Below are 20,092 nucleotides of genomic sequence, written 5' to 3' on the forward strand. Positions count from 1 at the left end.
CCTGGGAACCATAGTATCCCATTGCACTGCATTGGGTTTCGCGTTTCGGCCGACCCCGACTTTTTTATAGGATCGGCCGATTTCACTCGACCCGACTTTTGAGAAAGTCGGGTTTCGTGAAACCCGACCCGATCCTATAAAAATAAAAGTCGCTCAACCCTAGCCACGAACAAACTTTATTCTTTAATTAACAATCCCTTTAAAGTTCTTCCCATTAACTTGGATGCCCAGGGCCACGGACCGGGTCACTGCCACCATGACCACCCCTTTAACGACCACCGGACCCAGCCCAAGTACTTCAGGGTCCTAGCGGGTGCTCCACTGACAATGACAAAAACTCAAAACTCTAATTTTATTAGATAAAAACTATGCCTACATACCTCTCCTCAGTGTGATCATCTAGGGACTGGTGTTAGGATGTTGCTAGGGTCCCAAAAATTAAGAGATCTCTAACTTTCAGGATATCTTTGCCCATGGAGGTCCCAGAAGAGATATATTAATGTCATATTTCCTATTATGATTTTAGCTTTCCATAGATAGGAATCAAGACACACACTACTGTTCAAAATTTTGGGGTCACCCAGACAATTTTGTGTTTTCAATGAAAACTCATACTTTTATTAATCAAATGAGTTGCCAAATGAATTTAAAATCTAGTCCAGACATTGACAAGGTTTGAAAAAAATATTTTTATTTGAAATAATAATTTTCTCTTTCAAACTTTGCTTATGTCAAAGAATGATCCCTTTGCAGCAATTACAGCATTGCAGACCTTTGGCAGTCTAGCAGTTAATTTGCTGAGGTAATCTGGAGAAATTTCACCCCATGCTTCCATAAGCCCCTCCCACAAGTTGGTTTGGCTTGATGGGCACTTTTTGCATACCATATGGTCAAGCTGCTCTCACAACAGCTCAATGGGGTTGAAATCTGGTGACTGCACTGGCCACTCCATTACAGATAGGATACCAGCTACCTGCTTCTTCCCTAAATAGTTCTTGCATAATTTGGAGGTGTGCTCCAATCAAGCGATGTCCACAGGGTATGGCATGGCATTGCAAAATGAAGTGATAGCCTTACTTATTCAAAATCAATTTTACCTTGTACAAATCTCCCACTTTACCAGCACCAAAGCAACCCCAGACTATCACGTTACCTCCATCATGCTTGACAGATGGCATCAGGCACTCTTCCAGCATCTTTTCAGTTGTTCTGCATCACAATCAGCCTCAGTTATTTGCTTTCCACACTGATAAATTACCCTCATGGTATACAGACAACATACCTATAAGGGTCCTGACTACAGTTGTTCTGCATCTCAACTTGGATTAGTTTGTCCATAACACTTTTTCCCAATCTTCCTCTGTCCAATGTCTGTGTTCTTTGCCCATATTAATCATTTCCTTTTATTAGCCAGTCTCAGATATGGCTTATTCTTTGCCACTCTGCCTTGAAGGCCAGCATCCCGGAATCGCCTATTCATTGTAGACGTTGACACTGGCATTTTGCGTGCACTATTTAAAGAAGCTGCAGTTGAGGAACTGTGAGGCGTCGATTTCTCAAACTACAGACGCTAATGTACTTGTCTTGTTGCTCAGTTGTGCAGCGAGGCCTCCCACTTCTCTTTCTACTCTGGTTGGACCCCGTTTGTGCTCTCCTCTGAAGGGAGTAGTACACACTGCTGTAGGAAATCTTTAGTTTCTTGGTTTCTTCTCTCATGGAATAGCCTTCATTTCTAAGAACAAGGATAGACTGTCGAGTTTCACATGAAAGTTAGTTCTTTTTTTCTGGCCATTTTGAGAGTTTAATGGAACCAACAAATGTAATGCTCCAGATTCTCAACTAGCTCAAAGGAAGGTCAGGTTTATAGCTTCTCTAATCAGCCAAACTGTTTTCAGCTGTGCTAATGTAGCGCCCCCACCGCCGCAGGGCTGAGGGGAACCCGGTACCGGGCCTGTGAGTCTCTGCTCCGGGGTTGTCACGGTGGCTAGGCCCCGGTCCGTGACCCTGCCGAGGGGCGCACAGTAGAATAGTGGGAATCGGTGTAAATGGATGATGATGATAGTGGAGGTGAGGCTGTGATGGTGCGGTGCAGTTGTGGGGTGCAGGTCGCGGTTAAATAACGAGGACACCAGGTTGCAGTCTCTTTACCTCTTTACTGAAGATCTCTGGGTCCTCAGTCCAGAACACGGTTCACCAGGCTGCGCAAGTCCGGCCGGTCCAATGGCATCTCCAGAGTTCTCTTCACAGGTGGAAATCTGTGCCTTCCTTCTAGCGCTAGGTGTTGTGGTCCTTCCCTGCTGTGCTTACAGAAAGTCCCCACAACTGTTGTGTCTGTTTCTTAAGTTCCCTCACAACTCGATTAGATGATGTTCTGCTAATCCTCCGTCCCTCCCTGATGTCCTGGTTGGGATGGCACCCGTTTGACGGGTAGGCTCGGAGCTCTTCCGGGACCCTAGAGTCGCCCCTCCACAAGTTGCCCCCCCAAGACTGCATAGGTGATTTAAGTTAGACAGCCTGCCTTAGACTGACTGTCCTGCCGCTGTTTAGAGTATTGCTTGAAGCTAGATATTATGATACTCCCTCGGCGTTCCGGCCACCAGTAGTGCGCCTCAGTAGGGTGTTGCTTCGGTCTTACAGCACGACCCCTACTGGTATTCTCCTACTGCTTGATCTCGTTTCTCACTCAGCACAATCTATCTCGCTTCTGATCCTTCCTTGGGCACCGCCGCTATCCTGAGCAGGCGCGGTCCCGTTACGTGCGTTCAAGTTGCCAAGCCTCTGTCAGCATCCCACCCCTGACAGAGACCCTACTGCATCTTCCCCACAACACCCTCTGCCACAAGGTGTTGCCTGGTTCCAACCCAGTCAGCTCTCTCATCTAACTTCCTGCCTGACCCCCAGTTTACCCACTATGGTGGGGAGTGGCCTAGTGAATAGAACCCTTAGCTCCCCCCGGAGGCCCGACTGTGAAATGTATTGGTGTCTGTGATACCTGATCAGATGAACTCCTTCAGTGCCATCAGACGCACCATAGCTCCCCTTAGTGGCGGAGCCACAGTACTGCAACGACCAGGACTCTGGGGCGCTGCACTCCCCCCTGGTTAAACACAGTACTCCGGGACTGGGAAGAAAACAACAATACAAATTAGCAAAAAGACATACAGTTTTGTTGAGTGCAATAACAATAAGTATGTTTGAACAGGCTTCCCTTTATGGGAGGTAAGGACACTTGAACGTTACAAACATGGTTAAATATCATAGCAACATGCTACAAATAACTTTCCTTTTACCCAACCGGGTATTCTACTAAGTGCAAAATTGTTGAACAATAATTTAACATTGCCTTTAAGGACATACACTCTGAATCCACTAAAGACCTTCTTATAATCACATTATAAGGCAATTTAACTTTTTCATTCTCCTACTTTAAATCTGCAGGACCGCCTGTCCTAACGGCACCAGACCTACTGCCTCTCCTTTCTGTTACAGGACCGCCCCATTCAGCCCGGACCTACTGCCTTTTCAACTACTATACACGGTATAGAGCATAACATTACTTTCAGTTTAAGAGCACCGAGCCATTTCTATATGGCTCCTAGGAGGACTCAGGGTTCACCTTCTATCCCCATTGTCTATCAACATTATCAATCATTTCCTATAGAACATTAAACTTTCTTCCTTCTTTCACTTTCTTTCAGGGAACATCATCAGCATTTCTTCACAATTAACTAGTTGAATACATATAACTTTCTCATGTCAACATTATCATCACTTTCTTTCGTCAAAACATTATTGCTACCTGTCTTAAAGCAATATCACTGTTTAAGTGCGACAAATGAACATCCCCTTTAAGAGGGGACCAAGTCTCTATGAGGTAGCACGTCTTCTCAAGCTACCAGTCCATACTCAGCAAAGGTTCCAGTGTGGTATCTTCACAAAAAGTCCTTCTTTAAGTAAAACCAGTAGGGAGCACCTTTAATAAGGTGCAAACTATGTACAAAGCGTTTGTATCATGCACTGTTCATGATTGCGGCAGTTCTGGAAACTTTGTGCAAAACTTTAGAAAAATCAAACAAAACAATAGGGATCCCGGGTCAACAAAAGGATACCCTTAAGAGTTAACCCTGGACGGGTCTAGCAAAATCAGGAATCAAACAAACAATTAAGGAACTATTTACATGTATTGCAATATACAGGAACATCTACGCAAACCACTCAGGAGGCAGCACCGGCGGAGGTAACCCCTTTGGGTATTGCGAGCCGCCTGGTACTGCATAAGGGGGTCTATCGTCCCATCTGGGGGTCTGTGTACCCACAGTCTTCAGCTCCGCAGCATTACAGGCACCACCCTCCGAGAGGGGTGCCTCCTTGGCTACGAGGGTGGTGGAGGTGACAATGCTGCATGTCGTGGTCTTGACCATAGTGCACGTGGGGGTGTCTTCGGAGGTCCTGGCCACGACCACGGGCTGACCGCAGGGGGACACCTTTGCTACAGGGGCCAGCTTTACTGGCACCCTAATCGGAGGCATCGCAGGGGTTGGCTCCTTGTGGACATTCAGGGCAAACCACCCCTTTTCCCCGAAGTGCCTGGTGTATGAGACTTCATCCCCCAGATAAAGATCCCGGCCTGGGTGGCCCTCCCGAAGGTGCGACTCAACATCCCTCCGGTTCACAAACACCTCCGCATACAGACCCGGTTCCTTGATAAAGCCCCAGCCCCCACGGAGCTTAAAGGTGGTGATGATGCCCTGCCTGCGCAGGGCCTGGTGAGTAGTGGGGTCCTTGCGGGCCCGGTCCTTGACCGCCAAGTCTTTCCGATGGTAGGCCTCCAGCCCGGCCTGGTACTTTTTGTCTTGTTCCTTCCACTGCTGCTCTAGCTGGGCCTGATATTCTCCCCAGCTTAGGGCCTGCACCATCTCTCCCTCCTGGGTCTCCACCCCGGGGAACCCCATAAGATTGGATCCGGGGTTCACCCAGCGGCACACTGTGCGCTCCGCGTGGACCTCACACAACAGGGGAGTAGGGGTGATTGGGGCTCGCATGCGGTGTTCCATGCCCGTGGCTTCCTCCCATGGTAGCAGGCGCTGGAGTCTATGGGTTCCCGGGAGAGGTGGTGCTGCTACGGGACCCACCAGCAAACCTTCGGCCAGCGGGACGGGGTCGGCGGACCCACCAGCCGATGCAGGTTCCTCCTCCACGGCGGGTTCCTCCGGCGGGGTCAGCGAAGATCTCAGCGGCTGCTCCGGTAACGGTGCAGGATCTGGCGCCTGCGGACTTTCTTCCGGCGCTGCCTGGTGCGGAGCCTGGGCCTTCATGTTCAGCTGAAGGAGCTGGTCGATCAGGCTCTCCATCTCGACCCGCAGAAGTTCGGTGTTGTCCACGGAGGACGGGCTGCTGTGCTCATCCGGGTAGTTGGGGAAGACTTCCACTTCAACCCCACTGTCGGGTTCGGAGCTGCTGGCCATAGCGTCCTCCACGTGGGTCACTTCCTGGTCTGTTTCCCGCTCTCTCCTTCGTGGGCGGTGTCGTTTTCTCGGTCTCCGCCCTCCATTGAGGATTAGGAGGCGGATCTCTGCGGCTGACGGACACGTCCTCACAGTGCAGAAATATTTAGACTGGGCGGCCATTGTTGTTCGCGCTCTTCAGCTTGTCTACGCCTACTCCACGCCCCTCTTCCCTTCCTGCGCTCTCCTCAGCGCTGTAATGGCGGCGGATTTTGGCGGTAAATGGCGCAGCACAGTCCTTGCAATAAAGTACAGTCCAAGCACAATAAATCACAGTTCCAAGGCACACATGACCTGATTCTTCAGGCTTAAGTAGATCCTGTTCGTGACGCCAAGTTGTAGCGCCCCCACCGCCGCAGGGCTGAGGGGAACCCGGTACCGGGCCTGTGAGTCTCTGCTCCGGGGTTGTCACGGTGGCTAGGCCCCGGTCCGTGACCCTGCTGAGGGGTGCACAGTAGAATAGTGGGAATCGGTGTAAATGGATGATGATGATAGTGGAGGTGAGGCTGTGATGGTGCGGTGCAGTTGTGGGGTGCAGGTCGCGGTTAAATAACGAGGACACCAGGTTGCAGTCTCTTTACCTCTTTACTGAAGATCTCTGGGTCCTCAGTCCAGAACACGGTTCACCAGGCTGCGCAAGTCGGGCCGGTCCAATGGCACCTCCAGAGTTCTCTTCACAGGTGGAAATCTGTGCCTTCCTTCTAGCGCTAGGTGTTGTGGTCCTTCCCTGCTGTGCTTACAGAAAGTCCCCACAACTGTTGTGTCTGTTTCTTAAGTTCCCTCACAACTCGATTTGATGATGTTCTGCTAATCCTCCGTCCCTCCCTGATGTCCTAGTTGGGACGGCACCCGTTTGACGGGTAGGCTCGGAGCTCTTCCGGGACCCTAGAGTCGCCCTTCTCCACAAGTTGCCCCCCAAGACTGCATAGGTGATTTAAGTTAGACAGCCCGCCTTAGACTGACTGTCCTGCCGCTGTTTAGAGTATTGCTTGAAGCTAGATATTATGATACTCCCTCGGCGTTCCGGCCACCGGTAGTGCGCCTCAGTAGGGTGTTGCTTCGGTCTTACAGCATGACCCCTACTGGTATTCTCCTACTGCTTGATCTCGTTTCTCACTCAGCACAATCTATCTCGCTTCTGATCCTTCCTTGGGCACCGCCGCTATCCTGAGCAGGCGCGGTCCCGTTACGTGCGTTCAAGTTGCCAAGCCTCTGTCAGGATCCCACCCCTGTCAGAGACCCTACTGTATCTTCCCCACAACACCCTCTGCCACAAGGTGTTGCCTGGTTCCAACCCAGTCAGCTTTCTCATCTAACTTCCTGCCTGACCCCCAGTTTACCCACTATGGTGGGGAGTGGCCTAGTGAATAGAACCCTTAGCTCCCCCCGGAGGCCCGACTGTGAAATGTATTGGTGTCTGTGATACCTGATCAGATGAACTCCTTCAGTGCCATCAGATGCACCATAGCTCCCCTTAGTGGCGGAGCCACAGTACTGCAACGACCAGGACTCTGGGGCGCTGCACTAACATACTTGCACAAGGGTTTTCAAGGGTATTCTAACCATCCATTAGCCTTCTAACACAGTTAGCAAACACAAAGTACCATAAGAATACTGGAGTGATGTATAACGCTCACGCCCAGACTGGTTTGCGTGGGCATGCAGGACCACAGACCAGACTTCTCTGGAAGGGGCATAACTAAGTAGCTTCCAAGGTATTTGCTGGAGCCTCTGATGGTGAGGACCGACTTGCGTGGCAGGTAGCTTCCAGGTACCACCCCAGGGTGGAGTCTGACTGTGGATGCTGATCCTACTGGGAGACAGGACACGGCAGTGACACTGGCTGACGGACGGGTATGGCAGAGGCCCTGACACTGGGGGCGGAGCCAAGAGCAGGAAGGCACAGAGCCACAGGTTGTGGTGAGCAAAGCAAAGAGGCACAGAGCCACAGGTAGTGGCGAGCAAAGCAGAGAAGCACAGAACCACAGACAGTGGCAAGCAGAGCAGAGAGCGCAGAGATACACACAGCAGAGTGGGAATGGCAACAACCAAAGCAGGAACAGACATAAACCAGAGTTCAGACAGGAATGGACATAGACCAGACTTCAGACACAGAAGTAACGGAACACAAATTCAGACCAGGGAATGATGTCCTACTGGGTGGCAAACAGACCAGGGTACTATGCCCCACTGGGTAGCGGACACAGAGACTGAACCAGACCCCTCAGCAGCAAAGTACTGACTGAGGAAGTAAGTTTGCTCCAGCGTCCTTCAATGGGTAAGGATACCTTAAGAAACAGAGGCCTCTAGGCTATTGGCCAGAGACACCTTAGGGAGGTGCACACAGACAGAAAGTGTACACAGAGCAAGCGGCCATGAAGCACACGACATGGAGCCGGCAGCAGACAGATCTCATAGCATGGCACTGGGTGAGTGAGTTGATGTAACAGGCAGGTGGGATATGGGAGGCCATGCAGTGATGCCGGCAGGGTTGTTACATGATGGTTGTTGGAAATGGGCCTTTATACACCTATGAAGAGATTGCATTACAAACTGTCACGGTCAGCTGCAGCCGCAGATGCGGCCCAGCCCATAGACGCCCCCAAGCCAACCAACCTCAGAAGGCGTGGGGCGTATGTCCCCCAGGGACAAAATATGGACCCTTTAACCCACAGAGGGGAACCCAGGCCTACCCAAACTAGGGGAGGGCAGAGACCGGGGTTCTGTGGCAGCTGAGCATGTGGACAAAGAAAGACACGTAGGACTTGATTACACCGCACAACTTCAGGTATAGAGAAAGTAAAGTTTACTAAAGTAAAGTCACACAGTACAAAAACAAAACATGACAATGTCAGGCTCCCGATTCCACACCTCCAGAAGGGTACCACCCAGTGGACCCCAAGGCCCCAAGGATCACCTAGGCACACATAGGCAGGACATCAGGACCCAGGCAGGACATCAGGGTACAAACAGGACATCAGGACACAGACAGGACACCTGGACTCAGGAAAGACCTCAGGACATCAGGACACAGGCAGGGCATCAGGGTACAGACAGGACACCGGCAGACATCAGACATGAGTCGTTCAGTTCCGGACATCCGACACAACCTACAGGCACCACCAGAGTCATCAGGCTCCAAGCTCCAGAGAGCGGTCATCTGGTTCCAGACTGCGGTCATCAGGCTCCGGGCATCGGACCTAGGAAGGAACTCAAGCGTGATGGTGCAAGCACTGCCGTACTGGACATGAGCCAGACAGGGTTAACACCGCATGGTAGTCAGAGCACAGAGTAGTAGATGCTCAGCAGAAACACCGGTTTAAAGAGACTCAAAGTCACTGGGAGTGAGGCTCCAGATGCAGGGGGATTCCAGGAACATAATCACAACAGACACAGTTCAGACAGGTTCAAGTACAGGATCAAGGATTCGGGCCTGGATATACTGCCTCCAGGACAGGCGTCAGAACAGGAACCAAGGCAAGGACTTTGGTACCAAAACATAGACAGGAGAGGTGCAGGAACACAAACACACATAGCAAAGTTCAGGATCTTTGTGAGTAACTCAGGCCCCGCCCATAGGGCAGGGGAATTTTATATAGGAGCTGCCCCTCAGCAATTGGCTGGGGACAGCATTCCAAGTACACACCCTAACCCTGATAAAAGCAGGGGAGGTGTGCCCTAAGCACAAACAGAAACCATTACAGCACAATCAGTGCAGGATCTGAGGCTCAGAGCACCTGACTGAAACTGCATGCACTGACCCTTGTGGAAAGTCATGCACCAGCTGCAAATGACCTCACAACCCGCGGACAGCTTCATAGCAGCAACCAGGGACCGCACATGCGAATGGTCCTACAACAGAAAAGACCTAACCACCATGTACGGCTGTACAGCAGAGCTGGGAACTGAGAAGGCTCCATCCAGGTAACAGCCAACAGTATCCCAGCTCAAATTAGGGGGAAAAGAGTAAAGGGTTAAAGCAAACATATGCATTGTCATGCCGAAAACCAGAAACAGATAGAATGGCATGACACAAACCAGACGTTTGCAGCTAGTCATTTACCACATTAACAATGTATAGAGTGTATTTCTGAATCATTTAATGCTAGCTTCATTTGTAAAAAAAAACTGTGTTTTCTTTCAAAAATAAGGAAATGACTAAGTGACCCTAAACTTTTGCATGGTAGTGATATTGTCATTCATCTGTCAGCTTTTAATTTTGGACTGATAGACAGGCCTCACAGTGACCATAAGTAGATATAATGCACTTGTTCCTTCGTTACGATACCAGAATCATATCTAATATAACTTTAGTATCTACAGCTGTTATGCCTTGGGGTATGATCTGGGGACTTTTCATTCTGTGGTCTGATTTCTTCCATGTTCAACTACAACTTGAGGTGTATGAGGTTTAGGTATTAGTCTACCAATATTCATAATTTGTATGTGAACTTCTGGACACAGGGAGTCCAAGGGTCATAGGTCATCTCAACAGGCCATAAATCTTTCCCCTTCATTTTCTTCTGAAAGCTGTGCCTAGGAATTTATGTCTGGGATTCACCACATAAAGAACTGAATAAGGGTCATGTGGAGGTTAGAGTGCTATACTTGGTTCTATTTAATTCATGATGAAGCCATGCTTCAATGTTCGCTATGAGAACTGTGAGATGACTTTATAGATTACATTTAAGATAACTATGTGACACAATTAGGCTATGTGCACACGTTGCAGATTTGCTTGTGTATAATTCTGCGTGGATTTTGTCACTCTTGGCAGAAAATGCAGTTGAAATTCCGAGCGGATGTGATGCATTTTTGATGAGGATTTTCATGCAGATTTGTATGCTAAATAAATATATATTATAAAAAGAATTAAAAAAAGTGATGTCCTTTCCTTGTTCAATCTCTTCAGCCAGATTTACTCATTAATATTAAATAAAGACACACACCCACACACACACACATACACACAAATAAAGAAACACACAATTAAATAAAGACACACACACAGTCACCAGCCTATGTAGGAGCATTATCATAATTAACCTAGATATGTTGTAACAAAACAGCAACTGTTATTAGGCTACGTCCCCACGGTCAGTAATCGGCAGCTTTTTGGACGCAGCACATGTCCTCTGTGTCCAAAGTGCTGCTGGCTTTTGAATGCAGGTGTTCATTGAACTGTGCTGAATCACCGCTCCCTATACATTGGATGGGTGACATTTATCTTTATCTGAGCATCTCCGCAAGATAAATAGACATGCTTGGTTTGGTCTGGAAAGACGCGCCACATGTCTGTCACCGCTTGGAAGCCGCGGGCGCCGATGCACACATAGTGGACATGGGATTTCTTGAAATGCCATCCACTATGCTGTAATATCTGGCCGCTGTGGGTTGTACACAGCGTCCAACCCGCAGCGTTTACTGACTGTGGGAACATACCCTCAGAAATCTGCATGAAATGCAATATCTGTTTATTTTTCCAAAAATTAAAAAAAAATTTGCGTGGGCTCCTGCGTCATTTTCATAACCAGCAGAGGGAAAGCCGATGGCTGAGTGCTGATGTTAATATTCGGGGAAGGAGCCAATAGCCACAAAATGTACCCAGGCTATTAATATCAGCTCATAGATGTCTGCTTAGCCTTTACTGGCTAGTTTACAGAGGAACCCCAGGAAAAAAATTGACATGGGGTCCCTCTATAAAATCTAACCAGCAAAGGCTATAGGCAGACAGCTGTGGGCTGATATTAATAGCCTGGGAAGGGGCCATGTATATTGGGAACCCCTAGGCTAAAAATATCAGCTCTCAGCTGCTCCAGAAATGGCGCATCTTATAGATGCATCAATTCTGGCACTTACACTCGATCTTCCCACTTGCCCTGTAGCGGTGGCAAGTTGGGTAATATTTGTGGGGTTGATGTCACCTTTGTATTGTCCGTGACATCAAGCCCACAGGTTAGTAATGGAGAAGCGTCTATAAGACACCTATCCGTTACTAATCATATAGTTACATGGCAAATAAAGACACAGCCAGAATAAAGTACTTTAATTGAAATAATCACACAGACTGCTTTATTGAATCTTAATTAACCATACTTACTGCATATCCTAATCCCCAAATCCCTCAATCTCCTGCAACAAAAATAAAATAATAAACTAACATAAATACTCCCTGTCCGACGTAGTCAATTTACAGAGTATCCCACGACGATCTCACATGTAGAACAGTCATATTGGGAGATGTGACCGCTCTACCGGCCTCCGGTGATACACTGACAGGAGCTAATCGCTCCTGCAGTGTATCACTGAGAGTTCACCGGAGTTCGTGCTCTCACTTATGGCACCACTGCATGAGAATTTTCTCACTCAGCGGTGCTACAAGTAGCAGCATAAACTCCGGTGAACTCTCAAGGTGGTGCAGTGATACACTATAGGAGGGATCACCTCCTGTCAGTGTTTTGCTGGAGGCCGGGTAGAGCGGTCACATCCCCCAATGTGACTGCTCTACACGTGAGATCATCATGGGACACTCATTATTAAATGGACTACGGCAGACAGGGAGTATACGGTGGTTTATTTTTTTTATTTTTGTTGCAGGAGACACGGGCGTCTGGGATTAGGTGTTTGGTGAATAAGAATTTTTTTTGTTTTACAATTGAACACAGTTGCCGGATGATGGGACTACTTTCCCATAATTGGCTCATGCTGTCACTGTTACATGTGACAGCAGACATAGCCAGATGGGAGTAGTAGTTCCATAAGACGATGCCTGACTACACACACACAGACATCCACACACACAGACATACGCAGACAGACACACACAGACAGACACACACACAGACACCCGCAGACAGATCCGCACTTATTCTCAGCTCACACATAGTCTTCGCTCACACACATATTCTCCACCCACATACTCCTCCTCCTTTTCTGCAGCGTTTTTGGCAACCAAATCCACAAACCTTTTTACACCTGCGGTTTAGCTGAGGATTTGACTGATTCAATGTAAGTCAATGGGTGCAGAAACGCTGCAGATCTGCAAAAAAAATTGACATGCTGCAGAAAATAAAATGCTGCAGATCAGTGCAGAATTTTCCGCAGCATGTGCACACCAATTCTGGCTTCCCATTGATTGAGCTACCCTTTGCGGATTTGGTGCAATTCCGAACGGAAAAAACACTGCCGATCCACTGCAAAATACGCGACGTGTGCACATAGCCTTGCTGTATTTAGGGTTTTAGACAATTTTTGCAACTCTCTAAATACTTTCATAGAAAAGGGAATATAGTTACATGAATTTGGTGATCTCCTGTTTTTTGTGTGTAAAAAGTAGTCTAAAAGTAAGTCAGACAATAGTTTGTGTAAAGTTATATTAGACAGTGTAAAAGATACCGCAGCTGTATTATTCTTGTTACGACACTGATACATTTTGTGAATTTTAGGGCTGCTAGTCTACATTTACCCTGTCTAACTATATGTAAATCAGTCCTTAAGTACCGTATATACTCGAGTATAAGCCAAGAATTTAAGCCCATTTTTTAGGCTGAAATTGCCCCTCTCGGCTTATACTTGAGTCATTCCCAGGGGTTGGCAGGGGAGGGGGAGCGGCAGCTGTCTAATCATACTCCCATAGGGGTGGAGCCGCATATTCATTACTGTAATGAGCAGTACCATGTGACCGCTCAACACAGGAAGAAGCTGCCAGCGCTCGGAGAACCAGGGATTTGCAGGGACTGCGCCAGGAGCAGGTGAGTATAACGGGGGCATTGTGGGATATTCACCTGTCCGCGTTCCATCGCCGCTCCGTCTTCCGCATCCTCTGCAGTGACGCTCAGGTGAGAGGGCGCAATGACGCGATTAGTGTGCGCGCCGCCCTCTGCCTGAACGTCAGTGCAGAAGATGGAGCGGCGCCCGGCGGTGGAATGGGGAAAGGTGATTATTGCAAGTGCTGGGGGTCTGAGAGCGACGAGAGGTGAGTATGTGATTTTTTTTTATCGCAGCAACAGCATATGGGGCAAATGTCTCTATGCAGCATCTAATGGGGTCTTAATCAGCATTTGTGGAGCATTATACATGGCAAATGTGTCTATGGAGCATCTTATGGGGCCATAATCAGCATTTGTGCAGCATTATATGGGGCAAATGTCCGTATGGAGCATCTTATGGGGCCATAGTCAGCATTTATACAGCATTATATGGGGCAAATGTCTGTATGGAGCATCTTATGGGGCCATAATCAGCATTTGTGCAGCATTGTATTGGGCAAATGTCTGTATGGAGCATCTTATGGGGCCATAATCAGCATTTATGCAGCATCAAAGCGGGAAAATGTCTGTATGGAGCATCTTATGGGGCCATAATCAGCATTTGTGCAGCATTGTATGGGGCAAATGTCTGTATGGAGCATCTTATGGGGTCATAATCAGCATTTGTGCAGCATTGTATGGGGCAATTGTCTGTATGGAACATCTTATGGGGTCATAATCAGCATTTGTGCAGCATTATATGGGGCAAATATCTATATGAAGCATCTTATAGGGCCATAATCAGCATTTGTGCTGCATTATATGGAGCAAATGTCTGTATGGAACATCTTATGAGGTCATAATCAACATTTGTGCAGCATTATATGGGGCATATTTTAATATGGAGCATCTTATGGGGCCCATCATGAACTGTATGGAGCATTATATGGGGCGCCAGATTCAGTATGGATATTCAAAAACACTTAACCTACTGATGTCTCAATTAATTTTACTTTTATTGGTATCTATTTTTATTTTTGACATTTACCGGTAGCTGCTGCATTTTACACCCTAGGCTTATATTTGAGTCATTAAGTTTTCCCAGTTTTGTGTGGCAAAATTAGGGGTCTAGGCTTATACTCGGGTCGGCTTATACTCGAGTATATATGATATTTTTAATTTTGTTTTCCACCCTAATCTATTTAGACCTGATGGGACTTGCTTTCATAAAAGCATCTTCTAGATGTTAAAAATATGGCCCAAAAAACTAAAAAAAAAATAATATATATACATTTGTATATCTGTGAATCTCTAGAATATTAGATCCCTAATCTATGCCAACGTTGTTTTGGGATTTACTCTAATTATGTTGAAGATATGGGCATAGTAAAAGACAATATCTAGCAAGAAAGCAAGGTATTTATTTGAGCCTTAAACCTTTTTTTCATTCTGGGCAGCTGATTCAGCATTGTCCCAAGAAGTACAGAGTGGGCCATGTATATGGATACACCCAAATAAAATGGGAGTGGTTGGTGATATCAACTTCCTGTTTGTGGCACTTTGTCACCTTGTTTTGCCCGAAGGGCTGTGTTTATTGTCACTTCTTGTTGGTTTATGTCACATGTATAACAAAACAACAGACGATTTAAAGAGACGTTGTACGTCTGCATACCTCCGTGTGCAGCCGAGTGAGCTGATCTACCACAATACACACAGTCAAGGCACCGTTCCCCATGGTTTTATAGTTATCTCACCACAACGCAAAGCTAATTATTCACAGTGCTTGCTTGCATGATCAACTTGGAAGTGCTATAAAAAAAAGACATAGCTAGAAAAAAAATGTTTTATTATAATATTATAATCCACTTTGTTGCATTTTTATGTGGTAGGTTAGATTTAGAATATAGTAAAGTGGTAATTCCCCTAGGTCAAGTAAGATAATGAAAAACATAATTAACCTCTGAGGCCTTTTTAATTAAAAGCTGACTATAATGATCTCAATTATGTAGGGACAGACCTTGGCTTTGAAATACTGTTGTATTTTCCTTCAAATATAACTTATAAGGAAATGTTTATTTAGATAAATTTCACCCAAAATATTGTATACTAGCTGAAGAGCCCGGCATTGCCTGGGCATAGTAAATATCTGTGGTTAGTTAAAGCACCTCACTTCTCTTATTTTCCCCCTCACGCCTCTCATTCCCCCCTAACTCTTGTCATTTTGACCTCACATCTGTCATTTTCTGATCACTCCACTATTTTCCCTCACTCCTCTCAATTTGCACTCACACCTTTTCATTTTCACCTCACACCTCTCATTTTCCCCTCAGTATATACATATTTGTCATCTCCCTTATATATAGTATACACCTGTATGTCATCTCCTGTATATAGTATATACCTGTATGTCATCTCCCCTGTAAATAGTATATACCTGCTGTATGTCATCTCCTCCTGTATATTGTATATACCTATGTGTCATCTTCTCCTGTATATAGTATATACCTGTATGTCATCTCCTCCTATATATATAGTATATACCTGTATGTCATCTCCTGTATATACCTGTATGTCATCTCCCCTGTATATAGTATGTACCTGTATGTCATCTTCTCCTGTATATAGTATGGACCTGTATGTCATCTCCTCCTGTATATAGTATATACCTGTGTGTCATCTCCTCTGTATATAGGATATACCTGTGTGTCATCTCCCCTGTATATAGGATATACCTCTGTGTCATCTCCACCTGTATATAGTATAAACCTGTGTGTCATCTCCCCTGTATATAGTATATACCTGTGTGTCATCTCTCCTGTATATAGTATATATGTGTGTGTCATTTCCTCCTGCATATAGTATATACCTGTATGTCATCTCCTGTATATAGTATATACCTATGTGTCATCTCACCTTTATATAGTATATACCTGTGTGTCATCTCCTCCTGTATATAGTAAATATCTGTATGTTATCTCCTCCTTTATTAGACTGCGTTCACATGTTATTTGCTCAGTATTTTTACCTCAGTATTTGTAAGCTAAATTGGCAGCCTGATAAATCCCCAGCCAACAGGAAGCCCTCCCCCCTGGCACTATATATTAGCTCACACGTACACATAATAGACAGGTCATGTGACTGACAGCTGCCGTATTTCCTATATGGTACAGTTGTTGCTCTTGTAGTTTGTTTGCTTATTAATCAGATTTTTATTTTTGAAGGATAATACCAGACTTGTGTGTGTTTTAGGGCGAGTTTCATGTGTCAAGTTGTGTGTGTTGAGTTGCGTGTGGTGACATGCATGTAGCGACTTTTGTGAGATGAGTTTTGTGTGGCGACATGCGTGTAGCAACTTGTGTCGAGTTGCATGTGACAGGTTAGTGTAGCAAGTTGTGTGCAGCAAGTTTTGCGCATGGCGAGTTTTGCGCGTGGCGAGTTTTATGTGTGGTGCGTTTTGAGTATGTTTAAGTTTTGTGTAAGGCAACTTTTGCATGTGTTGCAACTTTTGTGCATGTGGCAATTTTTCAGCGTGTGCAAGTTTTGCGTGAGCCTAGTTTTGCATGTGGTGAGTTTTGCGCGGGGCGAGTTTTGAGCGGCGACTTTTGTGTTTCGACTTTTATGTGGCGAGGTTGGTGTATGTGTGGTGAAATGTGTGCTGAGGGTGGTATATGTGTTCAAGCACGTGGTAGTGTGTGGCGCAGTTTGTGTGTGTGTTCATATCCCCGTGTGTTGAGTATCCCATGTCGGGGCCCCACCTTAGCAACTGTACAGTATATACTCTTTGCCGCCATCACTCTCATTCTTTAAGTCCCCCTTGTTCACATCTGGCAGCTGTCAGTTTGCCTCCAACACTTTTCCTTTCACTTTTTCCCCATTATGTAGATAGGGGCAAAATTGTTTGGTGAATTGGAACGCGCGGGGTTAAAATTTCACCTCACAACATAGCCTATGACGCTCTCGGGGTCCAGACGTGTGACTGTGCAAAATTTTGTGGCTGTAGCTGCGACGGTGCAGATGCCAATCCCGGACATACACACACATTCAGCTTTATGTATTAGATAGTTATCTCAACCATTGAATAGAAAAATTAATGATTGATCTAGCTTTGAATAGATTTATACAAAGATTAAATACATAAATAAATAGATAAAGAACAAACAGAAAAGCTTTCTTCTATCTGTATTAATACATTTTATTGAAGAAATTTTTGCCCTGGAATTTCTAAGGTCGTTTGTTATTTAATGCCAAAAATGGTACACAAAGCTATAGTATGTAGACTGTAAACATGCCACTAACACATTGCACATTCCATACCATACAACTGTACATACGGTATGTCACCCTCTTCAGCACACACTTCTTTAAATGATTTTTGTTACCTCACCTACTATTCTGTACACACAACCCACAATTATTCCAGAGACCTAACTCGAACAAATCCTTATATATAGTTTCTTATGTGGTTATTATCAGACACTGAGTGTTTAAATCCTATGCACCGATGCTATGATGTTAGACCAGGAGAAGCAGCATGTTACAAAGCAAAATGATGGTTGCCTGAGCTGCTGGTCCTGAAAGCTAAAGGGCTTTTGTTTAAATACACTTTAATGAAAACAAAGTTTTCTACAGTCAGTGAACTTTGGAATTTAGTTTCTTATACAGTTGAGAAGTGGTATAAAAAGAAAGTCTTTGAGATCTTATGGAAGCCATACACATTTGATATCTTATTTGTGTGATAATAGCCGAATGTGCACAACAATGCTCCAGTGCTAAAATAATACAAACATCCAACATTCTAAATGTGAACATCGTTCATAAAACAATAATATAACCTACTTATCTGTGCAGATTTAATTTTACTTTCATTATACAATTAAGATTTGTGGTCATAAGCTTCGAGTACCAGGCAATCTGTGGGTGCCAAGTTCAGCAGGGGTAGATGATACAATAGAAACCAGCCTTGGTAGCATACTTTATTGCATTTAGAATAAATGCATATGTTTTAGATACTTTCTTTAAGGAAACTGAGTTCATGTATTTGGTTCATGTTGTATTATCATTATAGCTCAATAATAATGGAAAATGGCATTTTAAAATGGCTCTGTAAGGAAATGGGAAAGATAATGTCCCCCCATTCTTTTGTTCTAGCAATGTGTTTTTACACTTTTAAATCTGTATCTTGAGATGGATCGGTATCCTATGTTATTGCACTGTTTCATTTGTAAATTTTTGCTGATGTACATGCATAAAAATGTTTATATGCAAAAGTGCAGTATAGGCACTCTGAATCTTAAGGGGTTAACTGACTATGGTATGACTTGTGACCTGCTGGCATGGTTTGTAATTAAAGAGGTCTTGTCAGCACAGATTTGGAATCTAAAGTAAAGACATGGCTGTAATGAAACTAATGACATTCACTTTGTTATTCTTCTGTAATCACCATTTCAAGTGTTATGCTAATTAGGTTCAAGTGCATCGGGGCTGGACTGTATTCTGAGTCTTCTCCTCCATGTCTGTGTATTCCCTGTCCCCCTCAGACTGCCTTCTTTCTTTGAATAACAGATTACTGCTTTTTTCATTATTTTCCTCCTCTGTTTTGAATCATTGCTGTGGACGGTGGCTGCGCAGATTGAGCTCCCAATTTACATATTTTAGAGATGACTGCGCATGCACCTCCCTCAGTAATGATGGCACCATTTTATTGTTGCCAACTAGAAACTTAATGATGCCATCTATTGTGAAATATGAAACACAGGAGCCAAGTATCTAAAAAAGCACTATCATGTCATTCAAAGGGATAGGGAATACACAGACAGGAAGAAGAAGACCAAGTGCAAAGTCCAGTACCAATGCACTTGAACCTCATTAGAACCACACTTCAAAACGTGATTAAGAGAAAAACACAGCCAATTTCTTCACAAAAGGCATAAATATAATTGGAATTACAACCATGTCTTTGCTATATTCCAAATTCATCCTGACGAGTTCTCTTTCTCCCTGATGTAGTTCAGATTAAGGTTGGAGTGGTGCACTAAAGGTAAGTGGACTGAGGCCAACTGTTAGTGCTACTCAGAAACCAGAGACCAAGCTCTTTTCTTGGAAAGAGGAGAATGGAACAAAGGTATTTTCGAGTTGGTTTACATTAGGTGTTGGAAGCTGAATGATGAAAGACAGCATCGGTCTGATGGAAACCTGAGAGAGAAACAAGGCTAGTATATGAGGGGCAGAAGCTTGTATAGGACTGCAGCAGCCAAGGCAGGTGGGCGGTAGACCTATTGAGATGGTCAGAACATAGAGAAGAAATAGACCCGTGTTTTCAGAGATTCTGAAGCAAGCGAAGAATACCCCATAGGGTACAATGTATATGTCACACCAGTGACTTGCACGGGCACTAACGCCACCCTACTCAATGCTGTCACCGCTCTGTTCCTACCAGTCTAGGGTCACTTTGCTGAGCTGCCTCTGGCAGTATTTTCAGCTCTGCTGCATCATACTGCTGCTAGTGAGTCTCCATCTGGCTAAAAGGAGGCAGGGCAAGACTTTGCAGGACGCAAGTGATTACATTCCTGCAGAGTTTGGTTTCCCTAGCCAATCCCTAGGCAGCAAGGGGTTTATTAGGCAGATCCTCCCACCACTCCTTGCCTTATCATTAGCTCCTAGTTAGTTTTTCTTCTAGCATCCTGTTTATGTGCTTGTTTGTATTGACTCTACCATTGTCAACCTGGCTTATATACCCATAATGTTTGACTTACTTCACCACTCCTGATCTCTGCTTTGTTCTCTGATCCTGTGCTGCCTGCCCTAATCCATGATTGCCTGACCATATTTTTGCCTTCTTCC

The sequence above is a fragment of the Ranitomeya variabilis genome, chromosome 6 (assembly GCF_051348905.1).
Source record: "Ranitomeya variabilis isolate aRanVar5 chromosome 6, aRanVar5.hap1, whole genome shotgun sequence".
Lineage (NCBI taxonomy): Eukaryota > Metazoa > Chordata > Amphibia > Anura > Dendrobatidae > Ranitomeya > Ranitomeya variabilis.